This window comes from Rhinolophus sinicus, chromosome 12 (assembly GCF_057876585.1).
Source record: "Rhinolophus sinicus isolate RSI-liver-muscle chromosome 12, RSI-T2T, whole genome shotgun sequence".
NCBI lineage: Eukaryota > Metazoa > Chordata > Mammalia > Chiroptera > Rhinolophidae > Rhinolophus > Rhinolophus sinicus.
This window is the reverse complement of record NC_142512.1, coordinates 971,085-988,335: the sequence shown is the minus strand read 5'-3', so window position 1 is coordinate 988,335 and position 17,251 is coordinate 971,085. Positions and strand designations below refer to the sequence as shown.

The following is a 17,251-nucleotide window of genomic DNA, read 5'->3' as shown; positions in this document are numbered from 1 at the left end:
GCCGCCCACGCCAGGGGCATTCGGAAGAGGCGGGGAGCCGGACTGGGGGGGGGGGGACGCGGTGCTGGCAGAGCCGGCCAGCAGGTCGATGCTCGCCACCGGAGCCGCGCATCTGCATGGCGGGCGCTCACGAGGTAGGCCGGGAGCAGGCTCTTGGGGCGCGGGGAGCCGAGTCCCATCGTCTATGGCCATACCACCCTGAACGCGCCCGATCTCCTCTGATCTCGGGAGCTAAGCAGGGAGGGGCCTGGTTAGTGCTTGGATGGGAGACCGCCTGGGAATACCTGTAGGCTTTTGCTCGCCTCTCCTTTTGCGCCGCCGCCCCTGCGTGGCTCCCTCCGAACCCCTGCCGCCCCTTGCCCCTCTGCAGCCGCCCATCCAGCCGAAGTTCCCCCTGGCCAGAGGCCGGTCAGCCACCCGGCGCTACAAGCTGGCAGCCCCGGCCGCACACCAGGCCCGTCGGCCAGGGCTCACCCCCACACCCTCTTCTTAGTCCTCTTCGCTGAGGCAGGCAGTCAGCCAGCAGCAGTTAGCCGAGCCTGTGTCTCCGCCGGCAGGCACCTCTCCCCACACCCCCGCGCGCCCCCTCCCATCGCCCACAAGAGCCAGGAACCCTCCCTTCCCGCAGTGGCCCCAACACACAGGGTACAAAGAGCCGGGACAAAGCAGGGGACTGAGGGAGCAGCACCCCAACACACCGCACGCCCTCGGACTCCAGGAGAGACCACCACAAGGGGAAGTGCAGGCACGCAGGCACACAACACTCTCAACCAGGGTGCCTGTGGGCTGCCACTCTCCTCCCGCGGGGCGGGGGGTTCCTGGGCGGGGCTCGGAGCCCACTGGCCCTCCCGCCCGGCCCGGGGGCTTCAAGGGTGACTTTCAATGCCCGGGCACTGCCTCCTTAGTGGAGCCCAGCCACGGGCATGACCACACTTCGGTTGAGAAGCTGCCACTTCAAAGCAGCGTCAGTGCGTCTGTCCCAGTCCGTGTGCCCGCTTGTGCGTCCCTCCCCCCTCCCCCACCCCATGTCTCTCTGGCTCTGTGACGTGCCTGTTGGGCTCTGGCTCTGGCTCAGGAGCTCTCTCCCCGCGTGCCAGCCCCCTCTTTCTCTGTCTCTGTCCATGTCTCTCTGTATGTCTAGGTACATACAGGTACATATAGGTGTATATTTCGATCTCGCTCCCTCTTTCTCCTCCTCCCGTTCTCTCTGTCGGTCCCTGTCCTGCGGGGACTCTAGTCCCTCTGCCCGCACAAGAACGCAGGATATGGCGAGGCCAAGAGGGAACACCAACAGAGCCACGGATAGGGGGCTCATAGCACTATGTCTCACGGGCGGCTGGCTCGGAGACACGGCAAGCCGGAGCCGCCCGATCCCCAACCTGTCGGCCGCTTCTCTGCCAACCCACCGACACACCGCCCGTCGACCCGCCAAGCGGGCCCACTGCAATCCGCGCCCCTCTGCAATTTGCAGTCCACCATCCGCGCTTCCTAGCTTGGCCACCGCAGCTCCTCCGGTGGCCAGTGGCCAACTGGCAACAGCTGATGGCCAAGCGGTCACAGCTGATGACCATGCAGCCCCCAAGCAGCACCCCTCCACGCGAGGCCCAGAGCCTGGAGAGTGCTCTCTGCGAGTCTGTCCCCACAGTCCCCGTCTGTCTCTCTCCGCCTCTCTCTTGCTCCGTCTCTGGCCTTCTCTCATCCTCTCTCTCACCTCCCTGGGTCAGGAGAGGTGACGTGTAGACAGTGAAGGGACCGGACATCGGGCGGGGCTCCGGTCGCTGACGAGGGTTCCAGGGCCCAGACTGAAGGCTTGTGACGAAGGGTGGCTGCAGACTGGAGATGCTGCACCCTGGTGGCGCGGGTGGCTCTCCCTGGCTTTGGGCCTGTGGATGGGTCCGGTCAGGGCCAGGGCCTGGGTTGCACGTCCCTAGGGCCGGAGGGGACTGAGAGGACCCTGCGACCCCCTCGGTGGCCCTGAGAGGTGGGGACAGCACAGCAGCAAGGGGGGTGTGCGGTTGTGGGGCTGGGGGGAGATGAGAGGGGTTGGGGTAGGGGGGCGGGGTGAAAGCCCTTCGGGGCCTGGGGAGGCCCAGGATGCCAGGGCGCCCAGACATATGTCACAGTCAGGGAAGTGACAGAGGCCCGTGGAGCCACTGGGGGGCGCGAAGGGGCCTCGCTGCGGGCCAGGAGTAGCCCGTCGCCCACACCAGCGGCGTCCGGAGGAGGCGGGGAGCGGGCGGCAGGCGCTCAGGCAGACGTGCTCGCCACCCTAGCGGCCCAGCAGCACGGCGCGCGGTCAGAGGCAGGCCGGGAGCAGGCTCTTGGGGCGCGGGGAGCCGGGTCCCAGCGTCTACGGCCATACCACCCTGAACGCGCCCGATCTCCTCTGATCTCGGGAGCTAAGCAGGGAGGGGCCTGGTTAGTACTTGGATGGGAGACCGCCTGGGAATAGCTGCAGGCTTTTGCTCGCCTCTCCTTTTGCGCCGCCGCCCCGGCGTGGCTCCCTCCGAACCCCTGCCGCCCTTTGCCCCTCTGCAGCCGCCCAGGCAGCCGAAGGTCCCCCTGGCCAGAGGAGGGTCAGTCGCCCGGCACTACAAGCTCGCATCCCCGGCCGCACACCAGGCCTGTCGGCCAGGGCTCCCCCCCACTCCCTCTTCTTAGTGCTCTTCGCCGAGGCAGGCCGTCAGCCTGCAGCAGTCAGCCGCGTCTCGGTCGCCGCCGCCGCCGCCACCGCCATCGCAGGGCTCCCTCTCGCTCCCCGACCCTGCCGCCGCCGCAACCCCCAACGCCCAAGCCCAGGGCTGCCTGCCGGCGCAGGCCTCCACCAGGCTCTCTCCATCCCAGGACGTGCCGGTGCTTTGCACCTCGGCCCGAGCCCAGGGCACGCCCATCCCTGCGCCTGCCCCCGGGACCCGACACACAGGATCGGCGTGTCCTCGGGCAAACGGGACGCCCACCCGCCCCGCCCCACCGGAGTCTTCTGTCTCCGCTGGCAGGCACCTCGCCCCACACCCCCGCGCGCCCCTCCCGTCTCCCACAAGAGCCAGGAGCCCTCCCTTCCCGCCGGCCACGGTGTCCCTGAAACACAGGGCACAAAGAGCCGGGACAAACCAGGGGACGGCGGGAGCAGCACCCCAACACACCACGCGCCATCGACTCCGGGGGAGACCACCACAAGGGCAGAGCAGGCACGCAGGCGCACAACCCTCACAACCAGGGTGCCTGGGGGCTGCCACTCTCCTCCCGCGGGCGGGTGCCTGGGCGGGGCTCAGAGACCACAGGCCCTCCGGAGACCCTGGCGGCCCGCCCCGGAGGCTTCAATGGTGACTGCCAACGCCAGGGCAATGCCTCCTTAGCGGAGCCCAGCCCCGGGCACGACCACACTCCGGTGGAGGAGCTGCCACTTCAACACAGCCTCAGTGCGTCTGTAACAGTCCGTGTGCCCGCCTGTGCGTCCCTCACACCCTCCCCCACCCCATATCCGTCGGGCTCTGTGACGTGCCTGTTGGGCTCTGGCTCTGGCTCAGGAACTCTCTCCCCGCGTGCCAGCCCCCTCTTTCTCTGTCTCTGTCCATGTCTCTCTGTATGTCTAGATACATACATGTACATATACGAGCATATTTCCATCTCGCTCCCTCTTACTCCTCCTCCCGTTCTGTCTGTCTGTCCCTGTCCTGCGGGGACTCTAGCCCCTCTGCCCGCACAAGAATGCAGGATTTGGCGAGGCCAAGAGGGAACACCAACAGACCACGGATAGGGGGCTCATAGCACCATGTCTCACGGGCGGCTGGCTTGGAGACTCGGCAAGCCGGAGAGCCGCCCGATCCCCAGCCTGCCGGCCGATTCTCTGCCAACCAACAGACCCACCAACCTACCGACCCACCAAGCCGGCCAACTGCAGTCCGCGCCCCTCTGCAATTTGCAGTCCACAATCCGCGCTTCCTAGCTTGGCCACCGCAGCTCTGCCGGTGGCCAATGGCCAACTGGCAACAGCTGATGGCCAAGCGGTCACAGCTGATATCCATGCAGCCCGCACGCAGCACCCCTCCACGCGAGGCCCAGAGCCTGGAGAGTGCTCTCTGCGAGTCTGTCCGCACAGTCCCCGTCTGTCTCTCTCCGCCTCTCTCTTGCTCCGTCTCTGGCCTTCTCTCATCCTCTCTCTCACCTCCCTGGGTCAGGAGAGGTGACGTGTAGCCAGTGAAGTGAACAGTGATCGGGCGGGACGCCGGTCGCTGACGAGGGGCGAGAACCCAGAAAGAAGGCTGTGTGAGGAAGGGTGGCGGCAGACTGGAGGTGCTGCCCCCTGGTGGCGGGTGGCTCTCCCTGGCTTTGGGCCAGTGGGTGGGGCCGGCCAGGGCCAGGGCCTGGGTTGCACGTCCCTAGGGTGGAGGGGACTGAGAGGACCCTGCGACCCCCTCGGTGGCCCTGAGAGGTGGGGACAGCACAGCAGCAAGGGGGGTGTGCGGTTGTGGGGCTGGGGGGAGATGAGAGGGGTTGGGGTAGGGGGGCGGGGTAAAAGCCCTTCGGGGCCTGGGGAGGCCCAGGATGCCAGGGCGCCCAGACATATGTCACAGTCAGGGAAGTGACAGAGGCCCGTTAGAGCCACTGGGGGGCGCGAAGGGGCCTCGCTGCGGGCCAGGAGGAGCCCGTCGCCCACACCAGCGGCGTCTGGAGGAGGCGGGGAGCTGGCGGGAGGCGCTCGGGCAGACATGCTCGCCACCCGAGCGGCCCAGCAGCATGGAGTGCGCTCAGAAGCAGGTCGGGAGCAGGCTCTTGGAGTGCCGGGAGCCGGGTCCCAGCGCCTAAGGCCACACCACCCTGCACGCGCCAGATCTCGTCTGATCTCGGGAGCTAAGCAGGGAGGGGCCTGGTTAGTACTTGGATGGGAGACCGCCTGGGAATAGCTGCAGGCTTTTGCTCGCCTCTCCTTTTGCGCCGCGGCCCCGGCGTGGCTCCCTCCGAACCCCTGCCGCCCCTTGCCTCTCTGCAGCCGCCCAGCCAGCCGAAGGCCCCCCTGACCAGCAGAGGGTTAGCCGCCAGGCACTACAAGCTGGCAGCCCCGGCCGCACACCAGGCCCGTCGGCCAGGGCTCCCCCGCACACCCTCTTCTCAGTCCTCTTCAGTCCCGGAGGCTGTCATCTCGATCCCTTCGCCGACCTTCGATCGCCGCCACCGCCAACAGCGCTGCCCTCGCCCCCGCCGCCACCGCCTAATCCGCCGCCATCACCGCGCTCCCCACACCCCCCTCCAGCGCTGACCTCACCCCTGCCCCCGCCCTCGCCACCGCCATGGCTGTACTGCTTCAATCTCCCGCCTCTGCTCTCCCCTCCTCCGCCGCCAGCACCGCCCTCTTCCCCGCTACCGCCGCCGCCGGCGCCAACCCTCCCCGCGCCCAGCGCCCGCCGACACAGCCCCCAACGCTGCCGCCGCCTCCATCGCCGACCTCGCAACCCTCCCGCGCCGCAGCCGACGCCGCCGCCGCCGCCGCCGCCATCGCTGCTCGCGATCAGCCCCCGCTTCTCCCGCCGCCGCCGCCGCGATCACCGCGCTCCCCACCCCCTCCGCCAGCGCTGCCCTCGCCCCCTCCCCGCCCCCGCTGCCGCCATCGCCGTACTCCCTCAAACTCCCTCCTCTGCTCTCCCCCCCTCGGCCGCCAGCACCGCGCTCCCCACCCCCGCCGCCAGTGCTGCCCTCTTCCCCACCCCCGCCCCCGCTGCCGCCATTGCCGCACTCCCTCAATCTCCCTCCTCTGCTCTCCCCGCCTCCTGCACCGCCATCTCCCCCGCCCCCGCCCCAGGCCCGCCGCCGCCACCATCGCCATACTCCCTCAATCTCCCGCCTCTGCTCTCCCGGCCTCCTCCGCCGCCGCCGCCGCCGCCGCCGCCGCCGCCGCCGCCGCCATCGACCCCCGTGCCCCAGCGCCCACCGTCAAAGCCCCCATTGTCGCCACCGCCATCGCCGCCCTGGCGCCATCCTCGCGGTTGCCATCGCCTACCTCCCCACCCTCCCTCGCCTCCGCCGCGTCCCCCGCCGCCGCTGCTGCCGCCGCCGCCGCCGCCGCCGCCGCCGCCGCCGCAGCCCCCCCCCTCCGCAGCCGCCCAAGCCGCCGCCGCGGGGTCCTCCCACAACTCCCAAGCCCAGGGTTGCCTGCTGGTGCAGGCCTCCCCCAGCCTTGGGGGTGCGGTTGTTGGTAAACCTGGTGGCGGTAGGGGGGCGGGGTGTATGGCGGTCTGGGTCCGGGGAGTCCCAGGATGCCAGAGTTCCACGACTTCTGGCACCATCAGGGAAGTGGCAGTGTCCCATGGAGCCTCGGGTGGCGCGAAGGGGCCTCGCTGCCGGCCAGGAGTAGCCCGCCGCCCACGCCAGGGGCATTCGGAAGAGGCGGGGAGCCGGACTGGGGGGGGGGGGACGCGGTGCTGGCAGAGCCGGCCAGCAGGTCGATGCTCGCCACCGGAGCCGCGCATCTGCATGGCGGGCGCTCACGAGGTAGGCCGGGAGCAGGCTCTTGGGGCGCGGGGAGCCGAGTCCCATCGTCTATGGCCATACCACCCTGAACGCGCCCGATCTCCTCTGATCTCGGGAGCTAAGCAGGGAGGGGCCTGGTTAGTGCTTGGATGGGAGACCGCCTGGGAATACCTGTAGGCTTTTGCTCGCCTCTCCTTTTGCGCCGCCGCCCCTGCGTGGCTCCCTCCGAACCCCTGCCGCCCCTTGCCCCTCTGCAGCCGCCCATCCAGCCGAAGTTCCCCCTGGCCAGAGGCCGGTCAGCCACCCGGCGCTACAAGCTGGCAGCCCCGGCCGCACACCAGGCCCGTCGGCCAGGGCTCACCCCCACACCCTCTTCTTAGTCCTCTTCGCTGAGGCAGGCAGTCAGCCAGCAGCAGTTAGCCGAGCCTGTGTCTCCGCCGGCAGGCACCTCTCCCCACACCCCCGCGCGCCCCCTCCCATCGCCCACAAGAGCCAGGAACCCTCCCTTCCCGCAGTGGCCCCAACACACAGGGTACAAAGAGCCGGGACAAAGCAGGGGACTGAGGGAGCAGCACCCCAACACACCGCACGCCCTCGGACTCCAGGAGAGACCACCACAAGGGGAAGTGCAGGCACGCAGGCACACAACACTCTCAACCAGGGTGCCTGTGGGCTGCCACTCTCCTCCCGCGGGGCGGGGGGTTCCTGGGCGGGGCTCGGAGCCCACTGGCCCTCCCGCCCGGCCCGGGGGCTTCAAGGGTGACTTTCAATGCCCGGGCACTGCCTCCTTAGTGGAGCCCAGCCACGGGCATGACCACACTTCGGTTGAGAAGCTGCCACTTCAAAGCAGCGTCAGTGCGTCTGTCCCAGTCCGTGTGCCCGCTTGTGCGTCCCTCCCCCCTCCCCCACCCCATGTCTCTCTGGCTCTGTGACGTGCCTGTTGGGCTCTGGCTCTGGCTCAGGAGCTCTCTCCCCGCGTGCCAGCCCCCTCTTTCTCTGTCTCTGTCCATGTCTCTCTGTATGTCTAGGTACATACAGGTACATATAGGTGTATATTTCGATCTCGCTCCCTCTTTCTCCTCCTCCCGTTCTCTCTGTCGGTCCCTGTCCTGCGGGGACTCTAGTCCCTCTGCCCGCACAAGAACGCAGGATATGGCGAGGCCAAGAGGGAACACCAACAGAGCCACGGATAGGGGGCTCATAGCACTATGTCTCACGGGCGGCTGGCTCGGAGACACGGCAAGCCGGAGCCGCCCGATCCCCAACCTGTCGGCCGCTTCTCTGCCAACCCACCGACACACCGCCCGTCGACCCGCCAAGCGGGCCCACTGCAATCCGCGCCCCTCTGCAATTTGCAGTCCACCATCCGCGCTTCCTAGCTTGGCCACCGCAGCTCCTCCGGTGGCCAGTGGCCAACTGGCAACAGCTGATGGCCAAGCGGTCACAGCTGATGACCATGCAGCCCCCAAGCAGCACCCCTCCACGCGAGGCCCAGAGCCTGGAGAGTGCTCTCTGCGAGTCTGTCCCCACAGTCCCCGTCTGTCTCTCTCCGCCTCTCTCTTGCTCCGTCTCTGGCCTTCTCTCATCCTCTCTCTCACCTCCCTGGGTCAGGAGAGGTGACGTGTAGACAGTGAAGGGACCGGACATCGGGCGGGGCTCCGGTCGCTGACGAGGGTTCCAGGGCCCAGACTGAAGGCTTGTGACGAAGGGTGGCTGCAGACTGGAGATGCTGCACCCTGGTGGCGCGGGTGGCTCTCCCTGGCTTTGGGCCTGTGGATGGGTCCGGTCAGGGCCAGGGCCTGGGTTGCACGTCCCTAGGGCCGGAGGGGACTGAGAGGACCCTGCGACCCCCTCGGTGGCCCTGAGAGGTGGGGACAGCACAGCAGCAAGGGGGGTGTGCGGTTGTGGGGCTGGGGGGAGATGAGAGGGGTTGGGGTAGGGGGGCGGGGTGAAAGCCCTTCGGGGCCTGGGGAGGCCCAGGATGCCAGGGCGCCCAGACATATGTCACAGTCAGGGAAGTGACAGAGGCCCGTGGAGCCACTGGGGGGCGCGAAGGGGCCTCGCTGCGGGCCAGGAGTAGCCCGTCGCCCACACCAGCGGCGTCCGGAGGAGGCGGGGAGCGGGCGGCAGGCGCTCAGGCAGACGTGCTCGCCACCCTAGCGGCCCAGCAGCACGGCGCGCGGTCAGAGGCAGGCCGGGAGCAGGCTCTTGGGGCGCGGGGAGCCGGGTCCCAGCGTCTACGGCCATACCACCCTGAACGCGCCCGATCTCCTCTGATCTCGGGAGCTAAGCAGGGAGGGGCCTGGTTAGTACTTGGATGGGAGACCGCCTGGGAATAGCTGCAGGCTTTTGCTCGCCTCTCCTTTTGCGCCGCCGCCCCGGCGTGGCTCCCTCCGAACCCCTGCCGCCCTTTGCCCCTCTGCAGCCGCCCAGGCAGCCGAAGGTCCCCCTGGCCAGAGGAGGGTCAGTCGCCCGGCACTACAAGCTCGCATCCCCGGCCGCACACCAGGCCTGTCGGCCAGGGCTCCCCCCCACTCCCTCTTCTTAGTGCTCTTCGCCGAGGCAGGCCGTCAGCCTGCAGCAGTCAGCCGCGTCTCGGTCGCCGCCGCCGCCGCCACCGCCATCGCAGGGCTCCCTCTCGCTCCCCGACCCTGCCGCCGCCGCAACCCCCAACGCCCAAGCCCAGGGCTGCCTGCCGGCGCAGGCCTCCACCAGGCTCTCTCCATCCCAGGACGTGCCGGTGCTTTGCACCTCGGCCCGAGCCCAGGGCACGCCCATCCCTGCGCCTGCCCCCGGGACCCGACACACAGGATCGGCGTGTCCTCGGGCAAACGGGACGCCCACCCGCCCCGCCCCACCGGAGTCTTCTGTCTCCGCTGGCAGGCACCTCGCCCCACACCCCCGCGCGCCCCTCCCGTCTCCCACAAGAGCCAGGAGCCCTCCCTTCCCGCCGGCCACGGTGTCCCTGAAACACAGGGCACAAAGAGCCGGGACAAACCAGGGGACGGCGGGAGCAGCACCCCAACACACCACGCGCCATCGACTCCGGGGGAGACCACCACAAGGGCAGAGCAGGCACGCAGGCGCACAACCCTCACAACCAGGGTGCCTGGGGGCTGCCACTCTCCTCCCGCGGGCGGGTGCCTGGGCGGGGCTCAGAGACCACAGGCCCTCCGGAGACCCTGGCGGCCCGCCCCGGAGGCTTCAATGGTGACTGCCAACGCCAGGGCAATGCCTCCTTAGCGGAGCCCAGCCCCGGGCACGACCACACTCCGGTGGAGGAGCTGCCACTTCAACACAGCCTCAGTGCGTCTGTAACAGTCCGTGTGCCCGCCTGTGCGTCCCTCACACCCTCCCCCACCCCATATCCGTCGGGCTCTGTGACGTGCCTGTTGGGCTCTGGCTCTGGCTCAGGAACTCTCTCCCCGCGTGCCAGCCCCCTCTTTCTCTGTCTCTGTCCATGTCTCTCTGTATGTCTAGATACATACATGTACATATACGAGCATATTTCCATCTCGCTCCCTCTTACTCCTCCTCCCGTTCTGTCTGTCTGTCCCTGTCCTGCGGGGACTCTAGCCCCTCTGCCCGCACAAGAATGCAGGATTTGGCGAGGCCAAGAGGGAACACCAACAGACCACGGATAGGGGGCTCATAGCACCATGTCTCACGGGCGGCTGGCTTGGAGACTCGGCAAGCCGGAGAGCCGCCCGATCCCCAGCCTGCCGGCCGATTCTCTGCCAACCAACAGACCCACCAACCTACCGACCCACCAAGCCGGCCAACTGCAGTCCGCGCCCCTCTGCAATTTGCAGTCCACAATCCGCGCTTCCTAGCTTGGCCACCGCAGCTCTGCCGGTGGCCAATGGCCAACTGGCAACAGCTGATGGCCAAGCGGTCACAGCTGATATCCATGCAGCCCGCACGCAGCACCCCTCCACGCGAGGCCCAGAGCCTGGAGAGTGCTCTCTGCGAGTCTGTCCGCACAGTCCCCGTCTGTCTCTCTCCGCCTCTCTCTTGCTCCGTCTCTGGCCTTCTCTCATCCTCTCTCTCACCTCCCTGGGTCAGGAGAGGTGACGTGTAGCCAGTGAAGTGAACAGTGATCGGGCGGGACGCCGGTCGCTGACGAGGGGCGAGAACCCAGAAAGAAGGCTGTGTGAGGAAGGGTGGCGGCAGACTGGAGGTGCTGCCCCCTGGTGGCGGGTGGCTCTCCCTGGCTTTGGGCCAGTGGGTGGGGCCGGCCAGGGCCAGGGCCTGGGTTGCACGTCCCTAGGGTGGAGGGGACTGAGAGGACCCTGCGACCCCCTCGGTGGCCCTGAGAGGTGGGGACAGCACAGCAGCAAGGGGGGTGTGCGGTTGTGGGGCTGGGGGGAGATGAGAGGGGTTGGGGTAGGGGGGCGGGGTAAAAGCCCTTCGGGGCCTGGGGAGGCCCAGGATGCCAGGGCGCCCAGACATATGTCACAGTCAGGGAAGTGACAGAGGCCCGTTAGAGCCACTGGGGGGCGCGAAGGGGCCTCGCTGCGGGCCAGGAGGAGCCCGTCGCCCACACCAGCGGCGTCTGGAGGAGGCGGGGAGCTGGCGGGAGGCGCTCGGGCAGACATGCTCGCCACCCGAGCGGCCCAGCAGCATGGAGTGCGCTCAGAAGCAGGTCGGGAGCAGGCTCTTGGAGTGCCGGGAGCCGGGTCCCAGCGCCTAAGGCCACACCACCCTGCACGCGCCAGATCTCGTCTGATCTCGGGAGCTAAGCAGGGAGGGGCCTGGTTAGTACTTGGATGGGAGACCGCCTGGGAATAGCTGCAGGCTTTTGCTCGCCTCTCCTTTTGCGCCGCGGCCCCGGCGTGGCTCCCTCCGAACCCCTGCCGCCCCTTGCCTCTCTGCAGCCGCCCAGCCAGCCGAAGGCCCCCCTGACCAGCAGAGGGTTAGCCGCCAGGCACTACAAGCTGGCAGCCCCGGCCGCACACCAGGCCCGTCGGCCAGGGCTCCCCCGCACACCCTCTTCTCAGTCCTCTTCAGTCCCGGAGGCTGTCATCTCGATCCCTTCGCCGACCTTCGATCGCCGCCACCGCCAACAGCGCTGCCCTCGCCCCCGCCGCCACCGCCTAATCCGCCGCCATCACCGCGCTCCCCACACCCCCCTCCAGCGCTGACCTCACCCCTGCCCCCGCCCTCGCCACCGCCATGGCTGTACTGCTTCAATCTCCCGCCTCTGCTCTCCCCTCCTCCGCCGCCAGCACCGCCCTCTTCCCCGCTACCGCCGCCGCCGGCGCCAACCCTCCCCGCGCCCAGCGCCCGCCGACACAGCCCCCAACGCTGCCGCCGCCTCCATCGCCGACCTCGCAACCCTCCCGCGCCGCAGCCGACGCCGCCGCCGCCGCCGCCGCCATCGCTGCTCGCGATCAGCCCCCGCTTCTCCCGCCGCCGCCGCCGCGATCACCGCGCTCCCCACCCCCTCCGCCAGCGCTGCCCTCGCCCCCTCCCCGCCCCCGCTGCCGCCATCGCCGTACTCCCTCAAACTCCCTCCTCTGCTCTCCCCCCCTCGGCCGCCAGCACCGCGCTCCCCACCCCCGCCGCCAGTGCTGCCCTCTTCCCCACCCCCGCCCCCGCTGCCGCCATTGCCGCACTCCCTCAATCTCCCTCCTCTGCTCTCCCCGCCTCCTGCACCGCCATCTCCCCCGCCCCCGCCCCAGGCCCGCCGCCGCCACCATCGCCATACTCCCTCAATCTCCCGCCTCTGCTCTCCCGGCCTCCTCCTCCGCCGCCGCCGCCGCCGCCGCCGCCATCGACCCCCGTGCCCCAGCGCCCACCGTCAAAGCCCCCATTGTCGCCACCGCCATCGCCGCCCTGGCGCCATCCTCGCGGTTGCCATCGCCTACCTCCCCACCCTCCCTCGCCTCCGCCGCGTCCCCCGCCGCCGCTGCTGCCGCCGCCGCCGCCGCCGCCGCCGCCGCCGCAGCCCCCCCCCTCCGCAGCCGCCCAAGCCGCCGCCGCGGGGTCCTCCCACAACTCCCAAGCCCAGGGTTGCCTGCTGGTGCAGGCCTCCCCCAGCCTTGGGGGTGCGGTTGTTGGTAAACCTGGTGGCGGTAGGGGGGCGGGGTGTATGGCGGTCTGGGTCCGGGGAGTCCCAGGATGCCAGAGTTCCACGACTTCTGGCACCATCAGGGAAGTGGCAGTGTCCCATGGAGCCTCGGGTGGCGCGAAGGGGCCTCGCTGCCGGCCAGGAGTAGCCCGCCGCCCACGCCAGGGGCATTCGGAAGAGGCGGGGAGCCGGACTGGGGGGGGGGGGGGACGCGGTGCTGGCAGAGCCGGCCAGCAGGTCGATGCTCGCCACCGGAGCCGCGCATCTGCATGGCGGGCGCTCACGAGGCAGGCCGGGAGCAGGCTCTTGGGGCGCGGGGAGCCGAGTCCCATCGTCTATGGCCATACCACCCTGAACGCGCCCGATCTCCTCTGATCTCGGGAGCTAAGCAGGGAGGGGCCTGGTTAGTGCTTGGATGGGAGACCGCCTGGGAATACCTGTAGGCTTTTGCTCGCCTCTCCTTTTGCGCCGCCGCCCCTGCGTGGCTCCCTCCGAACCCCTGCCGCCCCTTGCCCCTCTGCAGCCGCCCATCCAGCCGAAGTTCCCCCTGGCCAGAGGCCGGTCAGCCACCCGGCGCTACAAGCTGGCAGCCCCGGCCGCACACCAGGCCCGTCGGCCAGGGCTCACCCCCACACCCTCTTCTTAGTCCTCTTCGCTGAGGCAGGCAGTCAGCCAGCAGCAGTTAGCCGAGCCTGTGTCTCCGCCGGCAGGCACCTCTCCCCACACCCCCGCGCGCCCCCTCCCATCGCCCACAAGAGCCAGGAACCCTCCCTTCCCGCAGTGGCCCCAACACACAGGGTACAAAGAGCCGGGACAAAGCAGGGGACTGAGGGAGCAGCACCCCAACACACCGCACGCCCTCGGACTCCAGGAGAGACCACCACAAGGGGAAGTGCAGGCACGCAGGCACACAACACTCTCAACCAGGGTGCCTGTGGGCTGCCACTCTCCTCCCGCGGGGCGGGGGGTTCCTGGGCGGGGCTCGGAGCCCACTGGCCCTCCCGCCCGGCCCGGGGGCTTCAAGGGTGACTTTCAATGCCCGGGCACTGCCTCCTTAGTGGAGCCCAGCCACGGGCATGACCACACTTCGGTTGAGAAGCTGCCACTTCAAAGCAGCGTCAGTGCGTCTGTCCCAGTCCGTGTGCCCGCTTGTGCGTCCCTCCCCCCTCCCCCACCCCATGTCTCTCTGGCTCTGTGACGTGCCTGTTGGGCTCTGGCTCTGGCTCAGGAGCTCTCTCCCCGCGTGCCAGCCCCCTCTTTCTCTGTCTCTGTCCATGTCTCTCTGTATGTCTAGGTACATACAGGTACATATAGGTGTATATTTCGATCTCGCTCCCTCTTTCTCCTCCTCCCGTTCTCTCTGTCGGTCCCTGTCCTGCGGGGACTCTAGTCCCTCTGCCCGCACAAGAACGCAGGATATGGCGAGGCCAAGAGGGAACACCAACAGAGCCACGGATAGGGGGCTCATAGCACTATGTCTCACGGGCGGCTGGCTTGGAGACTCGGCAAGCCGGAGCCGCCCGATCCCCAGCCTGCCGGCCGATTCTCTGCCAACCAACAGACCCACCAACCTACCGACCCACCAAGCCGGCCAACTGCAGTCCGCGCCCCTCTGCAATTTGCAGTCCACAATCCGCGCTTCCTAGCTTGGCCACCGCAGCTCTGCCGGTGGCCAATGGCCAACTGGCAACAGCTGATGGCCAAGCGGTCACAGCTGATATCCATGCAGCCCGCACGCAGCACCCCTCCACGCGAGGCCCAGAGCCTGGAGAGTGCTCTCTGCGAGTCTGTCCGCACAGTCCCCGTCTGTCTCTCTCCGCCTCTCTCTTGCTCCGTCTCTGGCCTTCTCTCATCCTCTCTCTCACCTCCCTGGGTCAGGAGAGGTGACGTGTAGCCAGTGAAGTGAACAGTGATCGGGCGGGACGCCGGTCGCTGACGAGGGGCGAGAACCCAGAAAGAAGGCTGTGTGAGGAAGGGTGGCGGCAGACTGGAGGTGCTGCCCCCTGGTGGCGGGTGGCTCTCCCTGGCTTTGGGCCAGTGGGTGGGGCCGGCCAGGGCCAGGGCCTGGGTTGCACGTCCCTAGGGTGGAGGGGACTGAGAGGACCCTGCGACCCCCTCGGTGGCCCTGAGAGGTGGGGACAGCACAGCAGCAAGGGGGGTGTGCGGTTGTGGGGCTGGGGGGAGATGAGAGGGGTTGGGGTAGGGGGGCGGGGTAAAAGCCCTTCGGGGCCTGGGGAGGCCCAGGATGCCAGGGCGCCCAGACATATGTCACAGTCAGGGAAGTGACAGAGGCCCGTTAGAGCCACTGGGGGGCGCGAAGGGGCCTCGCTGCGGGCCAGGAGGAGCCCGTCGCCCACACCAGCGGCGTCTGGAGGAGGCGGGGAGCTGGCGGGAGGCGCTCGGGCAGACATGCTCGCCACCCGAGCGGCCCAGCAGCATGGCGTGCGCTCAGAAGCAGGTCGGGAGCAGGCTCTTGGAGTGCCGGGAGCCGGGTCCCAGCGCCTAAGGCCACACCACCCTGCACGCGCCAGATCTCGTCTGATCTCGGGAGCTAAGCAGGGAGGGGCCTGGTTAGTACTTGGATGGGAGACCGCCTGGGAATAGCTGCAGGCTTTTGCTCGCCTCTCCTTTTGCGCCGCGGCCCCGGCGTGGCTCCCTCCGAACCCCTGCCGCCCCTTGCCTCTCTGCAGCCGCCCAGCCAGCCGAAGGCCCCCCTGACCAGCAGAGGGTTAGCCGCCAGGCACTACAAGCTGGCAGCCCCGGCCGCACACCAGGCCCGTCGGCCAGGGCTCCCCCGCACACCCTCTTCTCAGTCCTCTTCAGTCCCGGAGGCTGTCATCTCGATCCCTTCGCCGACCTTCGATCGCCGCCACCGCCAACAGCGCTGCCCTCGCCCCCGCCGCCACCGCCTAATCCGCCGCCATCACCGCGCTCCCCACACCCCCCTCCAGCGCTGACCTCACCCCTGCCCCCGCCCTCGCCACCGCCATGGCTGTACTGCTTCAATCTCCCGCCTCTGCTCTCCCCTCCTCCGCCACCAGCACCGCCCTCTTCCCCGCTACCGCCGCCGCCGGCGCCAACCCTCCCCGCGCCCAGCGCCCGCCGACACAGCCCCCAACGCTGCCGCCGCCTCCATCGCCGACCTCGCAACCCTCCCGCGCCGCAGCCGACGCCGCCGCCGCCGCCGCCGCCATCGCTGCTCGCGATCAGCCCCCGCTTCTCCCGCCGCCGCCGCCGCGATCACCGCGCTCCCCACCCCCTCCGCCAGCGCTGCCCTCGCCCCCTCCCCGCCCCCGCTGCCGCCATCGCCGTACTCCCTCAAACTCCCTCCTCTGCTCTCCCCCCCTCGGCCGCCAGCACCGCGCTCCCCACCCCCGCCGCCAGTGCTGCCCTCTTCCCCACCCCCGCCCCCGCTGCCGCCATTGCCGCACTCCCTCAATCTCCCTCCTCTGCTCTCCCCGCCTCCTGCACCGCCATCTCCCCCGCCCCCGCCCCAGGCCCGCCGCCGCCACCATCGCCATACTCCCTCAATCTCCCGCCTCTGCTCTCCCGGCCTCCTCCGCCGCCGCCGCCGCCGCCGCCGCCGCCATCGACCCCCGTGCCCCAGCGCCCACCGTCAAAGCCCCCATTGTCGCCACCGCCATCGCCGCCCTGGCGCCATCCTCGCGGTTGCCATCGCCTACCTCCCCACCCTCCCTCGCCTCCGCCGCGTCCCCCGCCGCCGCTGCTGCCGCCGCCGCCGCCGCCGCCGCCGCCGCCGCAGCCCCCCCCCTCCGCAGCCGCCCAAGCCGCCGCCGCGGGGTCCTCCCACAACTCCCAAGCCCAGGGTTGCCTGCTGGTGCAGGCCTCCCCCAGCCTTGGGGGTGCGGTTGTTGGTAAACCTGGTGGCGGTAGGGGGGCGGGGTGTATGGCGGTCTGGGTCCGGGGAGTCCCAGGATGCCAGAGTTCCACGACTTCTGGCACCATCAGGGAAGTGGCAGTGTCCCATGGAGCCTCGGGTGGCGCGAAGGGGCCTCGCTGCCGGCCAGGAGTAGCCCGCCGCCCACGCCAGGGGCATTCGGAAGAGGCGGGGAGCCGGACTGGGGGGGGGGGACGCGGTGCTGGCAGAGCCGGCCAGCAGGTCGATGCTCGCCACCGGAGCCGCGCATCTGCATGGCGGGCGCTCACGAGGCAGGCCGGGAGCAGGCTCTTGGGGCGCGGGGAGCCGAGTCCCATCGTCTATGGCCATACCACCCTGAACGCGCCCGATCTCCTCTGATCTCGGGAGCTAAGCAGGGAGGGGCCTGGTTAGTGCTTGGATGGGAGACCGCCTGGGAATACCTGTAGGCTTTTGCTCGCCTCTCCTTTTGCGCCGCCGCCCCTGCGTGGCTCCCTCCGAACCCCTGCCGCCCCTTGCCCCTCTGCAGCCGCCCATCCAGCCGAAGTTCCCCCTGGCCAGAGGCCGGTCAGCCACCCGGCGCTACAAGCTGGCAGCCCCGGCCGCACACCAGGCCCGTCGGCCAGGGCTCACCCCCACACCCTCTTCTTAGTCCTCTTCGCTGAGGCAGGCAGTCAGCCAGCAGCAGTTAGCCGAGCCTGTGTCTCCGCCGGCAGGCACCTCTCCCCACACCCCCGCGCGCCCCCTCCCATCGCCCACAAGAGCCAGGAACCCTCCCTTCCCGCAGTGGCCCCAACACACAGGGTACAAAGAGCCGGGACAAAGCAGGGGACTGA

The 17,251-nt window shown here is 69.5% G+C and overlaps 9 pseudogenes; all 9 read left to right on the top strand.

The window, feature by feature from the left end:
- Positions 1-180: 180 nt before the first annotated feature.
- LOC148756285 (5S ribosomal RNA) lies at positions 181-300 on the top strand (annotated as a pseudogene).
- A 2,048-nt stretch (positions 301-2,348) lies between these two features.
- LOC148756284 (5S ribosomal RNA) lies at positions 2,349-2,468 on the top strand (annotated as a pseudogene).
- Positions 2,469-4,800: 2,332 nt separating this feature from the next.
- On the top strand, positions 4,801-4,920 carry LOC148756283 (5S ribosomal RNA; annotated as a pseudogene).
- Positions 4,921-6,532: 1,612 nt separating this feature from the next.
- LOC148756282 (5S ribosomal RNA) lies at positions 6,533-6,652 on the top strand (annotated as a pseudogene).
- Positions 6,653-8,700: 2,048 nt separating this feature from the next.
- LOC148756281 (5S ribosomal RNA) lies at positions 8,701-8,820 on the top strand (annotated as a pseudogene).
- Positions 8,821-11,152: 2,332 nt separating this feature from the next.
- LOC148756280 (5S ribosomal RNA) lies at positions 11,153-11,272 on the top strand (annotated as a pseudogene).
- Positions 11,273-12,871: 1,599 nt separating this feature from the next.
- Positions 12,872-12,991, top strand: LOC148756279 (5S ribosomal RNA; annotated as a pseudogene).
- Positions 12,992-15,038: 2,047 nt separating this feature from the next.
- Positions 15,039-15,158, top strand: LOC148756278 (5S ribosomal RNA; annotated as a pseudogene).
- A 1,596-nt stretch (positions 15,159-16,754) lies between these two features.
- LOC148756277 (5S ribosomal RNA) lies at positions 16,755-16,874 on the top strand (annotated as a pseudogene).
- Positions 16,875-17,251: the final 377 nt, after the last annotated feature.